This window comes from Nelumbo nucifera, chromosome 2, assembly GCF_055504915.1.
Source record: "Nelumbo nucifera cultivar China Antique chromosome 2, China Antique-T2T, whole genome shotgun sequence".
In the NCBI taxonomy this organism is placed as follows: Eukaryota; Viridiplantae; Streptophyta; class Magnoliopsida; order Proteales; family Nelumbonaceae; genus Nelumbo; species Nelumbo nucifera.
This window is the reverse complement of record NC_142650.1, coordinates 23419033-23425879: the sequence shown is the minus strand read 5'-3', so window position 1 is coordinate 23425879 and position 6847 is coordinate 23419033. Positions and strand designations below refer to the sequence as shown.

The window sequence follows — 6847 nt, the reverse complement described above, 5'->3', positions numbered from 1 at the left end:
AGCAAAAGCAACTGCTACAGCAGCAAAAGCAATAATTTTGCTGATGCTGGCAACCGCATGACCTCGTTCAGTAAGATGAAAATACCTGTGCTTGGTTTGCATTTTTCTTCTCTACTGTGTTCACTCAGTTTGCTTGGTTTGACTAGCCAACAGAAATGAATAATTCTTGGGTCCTCAAGAAAAATTCTTCCCTGTTTGGGTTCTGTGAGTCACGCCCATGTATATATGTTTCTCTTACATGTAGAAGGTAACTACTTTGGTTCTTTTGGTGCTTCAATGTAGACTAAAAATTGAAGATTCTGACACCGTATGGCACCTTGTACAGGTACCTAAGTATTGAAAAGCTGTTCTGGGCAAATTTCCTGCCCATGACAATCTGTGCAGCGGAGATATGGACAATTGGACATTCCAGATCCTAGTAGGGTGCAACTTAGGCGGGTCCCCCAACCTGAGCGCGGACCGATGAGCCAGCAATTTTACATGGCCTGGGCTTGGGCTTTTGGTCTTCTAGCTGGGCCTAGCTCATGCTTTTTAATTTTTTGGGTTGGACTCAGGTTTAGCCCTTAGGTAGCCTGAACCTGGCCTGAGCCTAGCACGACCTCCCAACTTGATATATATAGCCTGGCCCTGGCTTGGTCTCGGGTTGGATAGTTTGGGCTTGACCTTAGGCTAGGCCAATCTTGAGCTTTAGGTCCACCTGGGTTGATCTAAAAACCCAATCCAGTCCGCTCGACTTGCAACCCTAGGAAACAGCATACCTATTCATGCACTATCCAATATCGTTCAGGATTTGGAGCCATTTTATCAACTCGTTAAGCCTAGTATCGTTCAGTGGTGTCATTTGGTCAGTTGGGATAGAAAGAAACAAAAGAATTTTTGAAGACAAAGGTGCCCCGGGCCGAGGAAGTCTTGAAGAAAAGTTGAGGAAGTTAAGTTCCTGGGTGCAGTAGATACTTCATACTTGATAGTGCCAGGAAACGTCCGTCTTTTCTCTGTTTCTGAGCAGAATTGTTTTAGGGAGTAGTTAGGGTGCTTCATATAGTGGGTTTTTCTGTGTTTTCTTCTGGCCTCTACGTATAAGGTTAACTATACTCCTTCGGCATCTTGTGCCAGCTTTACAGAAACACAGAATCTGAGTCTGGGGGACTCATCCTTCTCAAGCTATACATAAAAAAACAGCTGCTTTTAATCTCACCTCCAACATCTCATCTACCAAATTATTTTGCCGCATGAATGTTGCCCCTAAAGGATCCCTTCCATCCTAAAACCACCAAAGGAATTAGAAGCTAGGAACACCAAAAATGAGGGTCTGGGACCTCATTGAATCGAATGTGTATCTCTAGAGCAGATATCTGAGAGTCATCTCCAAGATCATAGGCATTGTTGAGGGAGATGAATGTGTTATCACTATCCATCTCAACATTCTCGTATCTTCTGTACTCGTTGTTAGAATGTTATTTCTTGATTACTTAACACCCTGTTCCATACAGTATTGCTGGCCTTATAATCGTTGTATGTGTTTTATTAGTAAAAAGGAACAATTAAAAGTTCTATTAATTATGAGAATGAATGCTATGGAAAAGAATGCCTCTTACACCTTACCCCAGCCCCTGCTGCCCCTTTTACATCCTCTTCCAGTTAAGAATCCAAGTTTCCATTGGATCCATTTTGTAAAATTCTCCTGTTAGCTGAGTGGTATTGTCCTATAGCATAAGACTTCAGATGCACTCCTCCATTTTACCTATCTGGCTTTAATTCTACAAGTGACATCTTTCTCGATCTCTCCCTTATTATGAATTATTGAACCAAAGTAATAGAGGGATAATTGTACCCTGATTTCCATTCCTTTGGATTATCACGAAATCATAGTTGCAAATGCTTCGTCCCAGCCTTTTGGGTTTTCATTGTGGCAAAAATTAGCACCAGCAGGTTCATAGGGCAAGAGATACAATGGCTCAGTTTGGAAGGAATACAAATACAAACATGTACAGTACAAATATATACAAAATAAAACAAAATGTAAGGTTTTGCACTCTACTTATTTGTATTTGTACTCCTTCCAAACTGAGTCAATAGAACAAAAACATGCATTGCTTGGTAGCCTCTTGGGAATCAAAAAAAAAAAAAAAGAAGAAAAAGAAAAAAGAAAATCGAAACAGGAAGAGAGATGCAGTTGGAGTTTCTAACCATTTGAAAGTAAAATGACTATTTAGGGAAGGTGCTGAAATGACAAATGAAATGAGGACAAATTCATCACTCAGAACATGCGTTCACATAAGCATTATCTATTAATCTAATATCAAGCCTATGTTGGAGGTAAACCACAGACAAAGTTTCATCATTTAACACATGCCTGAGAGTATTTTGTGATTTCCAGTTGACAACTGTTCTGAAAATTTATCTCGGGCAATACAATTAGCACATATATCCGGAACTGCAAATTTCTGCAGGTTCAATCTCCAAGAGAGGAAAAGAAAAAGAGATGGGAAAATACTGCCAAAGACAAGATTGCAGATAAATAACAACCAATTGGATATGACTCTATAGGAAGTTACAATGTACTGAATTTAAAGAAAAATAAAGACTCCATCAGCTACTACTCATGGCAAAGTTTCAAAAGATATGATCCGTTTTGGAATCAACACTGCACTATTCAATCATCAGATGCCTTCGGAGAATTTTCTGGTGTCTTCAGAACTGTGGTCTTTCTTCCTTTGTGTGTTGTAACGGCTGTACGAAACTCTTCCATTATAGAACCATCCTTAAACTTCAAAGCAAATGTAGAGAGTCCGTCCTTACCTTCACCAATGCTATTCATGCAAGCAAAAGTGATGCCTCTCTTATCCATATTTGCAAGCGTCATGTCTGCATAAAGACTTGCATTCAAGATCAACCTGTAGTTCCCCCTGGCCCTCATAACAAGCCTAGCTCTCTCGGTGCCTGTTGTAGAAACATTCACCTTGAGTTCACCCTTTCCACGTTCTTTCCATCCTCCATCAAGATATTCAAACAGGATGGCATCAGCAATGAAAACTGCCTTTTCATTTTCTTCTCCTGTCTCAACTGGCACTTCCTGCATGGATGCAACACTACTACCCTCACTCTTAGTAACAGTGGATGCCTCTATAGTTCCGAACAGGGAAGGTTTCCCATTATTTGAGTTACCAAAACTGAAAGAAAAAGAAGATGGTTTGTCATTCTTCAGGCCAAAAAGAGGTGCAGAACCAGAACCAAATGCGGGCTCGTCTTTTGGTATTGCACTAAAAGAAAAAGACGAACTGGAAAATCCAGTTCCAGCAAGCCCTGTAAATGCATTTTGGCTACTTGAAAGTGGTTGGAATGCACTTAGATGAGCTGCTGCTACAACTGGAGACACATTGTCTTTCTCAGCTTCCTTCTCGGTTTCTGCTGTAGCAACTTGAGATGTATCTTTATAGCGGTCTTCTTTCTCAGTTTCTTCACCTGCAGCTGCTTCACTTTCATCACTTTTCTCTGGTTTGGTTGCCCTAGAGGCAGGACTTTCTTTCTCCTTATCAGCTACAGATTCAGCAACTTGAGATGTATCTTTACAGCTGTTTTGTTTTTCTGTTTCTTCACCTGCAGCTGTTTCATTTTCATCACTTTTCTCTGGTTTAGTTGCCTCAGAAGTAGGACTTTCTTTCTCCTTATTGGCATCAGATTCAACCTCTGTGCCAACACTCTTGTTTTCTAATTTCAGACTGTTCTTGTCTTGTCCCTTAGGGTCATTTGCTTCGGGACGCTTTTCAGTTTCCTTATCTGCATTACTCTTTTCATCTACACTCTTAGACACTTCCTTCTCAGCATTTGCATGAGCTTCAGGCATATCACCAGCTGGTTTTACACTGGATTCAGTAGGAGGAGGTACCAGGTGAATCGAAGCAAAGGGATTAAAAGAGGGAGACGATGGTGGTTGCTTGTGGCGAACCTTAACAAATCTTCTGGTTGCCAACACTTCATCACTGGCTCTCTTGAAGGTCCCAATCTCCTGTTCAGGACCATCTTCTTCATCATCAAGACCTGGGTTATCCCTAGAGAGTTCCCTCCCTGCAACCCTCTTTTTAGAAGGATAGAGGTCATTTTTTGCATCCCCCATTGAGCCTTCTAGTACACAACTAAAGGTAAAGAATTTCTTTCTGTGATGAACCACACGAAAACAATTTTACTACCTGCATCAAAATCCTTTGATTAAATGATATTTAACAAGAAAAATGGTGGGCCAAATTAATGAAACATGAAATAGTAAACAATGATTTGAACAATAAACAAGTTCTTCCTTCCAATCCAAATAGGGGGAAGGGGGAAGAAGTATGAGAAATGACAGGTTAAAAGTGTGACCATGCAATAGTACATATTATTTTGTTAACCCTGAATCATATAAACTCCAATTTGTCATGGAAGAGCTCTCCAGAGTACTGACAGCTCAACTTTATTTTTCAAAGTTCCTATTTACCTTAGAGATGTAGAGTAATAATGACCAAATTTTATTCATATAAACAGCTTATGCACTTTTGAACTTATTTTAGATATCTTATACCTCTGAAAGCAATGCATAGGCATCAACTGGAAAGTATACATCAAAATAACAGACCGAAAAATCATATGCAAACCCAAATTATGGATTAAAAGAGGAATACTAAAGACAGCAACTGAGGCCACAAATACAAAGATAAACTGGAAAAGAACCATAAATAGCCATATAAATTAGGCATGCCTGTAAAAAGAAAGGCATAACGGATGTTCCAAACAAATAAAAGAATTATAAGGCCTAGCAAAATACAAACCGAACTTGTAATTATTAGCAGAGACTAGGTTTCTCTTGCATTTTTATAAATAAGGCTGCAATTGAAGAATCATGGGATGAACTGCGCAAAAAGAAACAGAAGCACAGGCTCAAGACAGGGCCAGGAAAGTTCAACTACGAGTTGAAGCCACTATACAAAACACAATGGGAACAATGAAGCTACAGAATTTTCCAGACAAACTAAACGTCACACCTGTTTCACCATTGAAGCTGCTACAGTTCGAAAGACAAGCAAATAATATTCTTCAAACCCATTTAATATCATTCAGGAATGCTAAAAGAAAGTAGCACCTTAGTGCAACTTCAGAATAAGTTGCAGACGGGTTTCTCAGAAAAAAAATCCAGAGTGATACTTCAAAAAAGAAAAGATAATCTTTCTGTGTATTCCAGCAATCATAATAGCGTACATTCTGATTCTTCCCAATAGGTTTCTCAGAATCTTTAAATATACAATAAAGACGTATAAATGAAAAAAAAAAAAAACAGAGAAGTCTGCAGAAACAATATGCATTAGGGTAAAAGACAATTTGCAACCTGATTTCTCAAATATCACGAACTGGGTCACCAAAACCAACATCAATTCATCAAAAAATGGATAAATCCACGTGGGGTCTGACGCATCACTCACGAACAAACCTCAACAAACCCAATAGAAAACCCAAAAAATAAAAATAAAAAATAAAAACACCCTCAAAAAGAACAAAGCCAATTTACATATAAGAATTAATCATCAAAAGATTTTGATTATATAACAAAGAAACCTAGAACCAGCACAGGAAATAGCCAAAGAAGAATCACGAGAAAAGGATTGAGAAGAAGGAAACTCACCCTGACTGTCAAACAGCAAAGTAGTAGAGCGTCGCAGAGAGTCAGAGATGCAGGGTTTCCCCTAAACTCTCTCTCTCTCTCTCTCTCTCTCGTTTGGTGGTAGCGTTTGAAGAGAAGAGCCGGAGTACAGTTGAGCTGGAGAGAGCTCGATTTTTTTTTTCTCGATACAAATGCAAATTATTAGATCTGTACTTTTTTTCATTTCGAACATAATAATCTTGGCTTAACGCGATGGGTTTGCGTTTGTCCATCTGAGTAGGACAATCTTGGATGTACTCTTCATGATCTATCCGTTGGATGGGAACCTTTTTACATCTATAGTATTTTTACTACATCTTTTCTCTGACGAATATGGCTGTACCTGCATTTCTGTCCTATTACAGTATTACTCCATGTTAGATAAGATACAGGTGGACTACTTCGAGATGGAGCTAAAAGGGATGGTGACGTGTCTTTCTGTCATGGTTTGTTGGAGCTATGTGCTCTTCTTCTTAATCTTAATCTTAACTGTGGATTCACCACGAAGTCCCCGTGTCATCATCTCGTGGGTCGATGTAGCGGCGCAGCAAAGAACGCTGCAGATAATCCAATCTCAATGGGAAGGTCGGAAGTGAACTAATCCCGATCCTGATCCACTGCCCACGATGCAGAAACAGAAAGGCGGGGAAAAGCACAATGGAAATGTTTTTGCGAACCGGACAGAGCCGGACGGTTGAACCATTAGACTGGAAAAATGCGAGTGACCGAGTGTCTCTGGTTTCTGTAATTGTAAGAAAAAATAATTGAATCAAAGTGTGTTTGGGGGTCTTTTCCGTGCAGAAGGGGCTGTCGTAAAGCACTTGTTAGAGAAGCCCCTTTTTTATGTGTTTGGTGAAGCACTTTTTAACAGTTGTTCTTTACAAAAATAGCTTCCCGAAAATGCTTTATTTATCTAGGTTTTGTTTGGATAAGTTTTTATTTTTTGTGCTTCAGGTTGTGAAAAACAAAAATGAAAAAAAAATCGTTGAAGTTTTCCAGATTCAATTGGGGTGGGGGGGGGGGGGGGGGAGTTGGCCAATGGGATTGTGGTTTCCATTGACCGACTCTTGCATATTCTTTTTAAGAATTTAGGTGGGATTCACGGTAAATATGTTTTTCTTACTCAAAATACAATCTGTCAAAAATATCTATGAAAACAATATAATCCAAAAAACATGG

The 6847-nt window shown here is 39.4% G+C and overlaps 1 pseudogene across 1 annotated transcript; it reads right to left on the bottom strand.

Annotated features, from left to right (window-relative positions):
• Positions 1–2269: 2269 nt before the first annotated feature.
• LOC104595240 (nuclear pore complex protein NUP50A pseudogene) lies at positions 2270–5824 on the bottom strand (annotated as a pseudogene). Its single transcript, XR_016082342.1, has 2 exons — positions 5651–5824; positions 2270–4187 (listed from the first exon to the last, which is right to left on the bottom strand). The product of XR_016082342.1 is annotated as a nuclear pore complex protein NUP50A pseudogene (transcript).
• Between the last annotated feature and the right edge of the window lie 1023 nt (positions 5825–6847).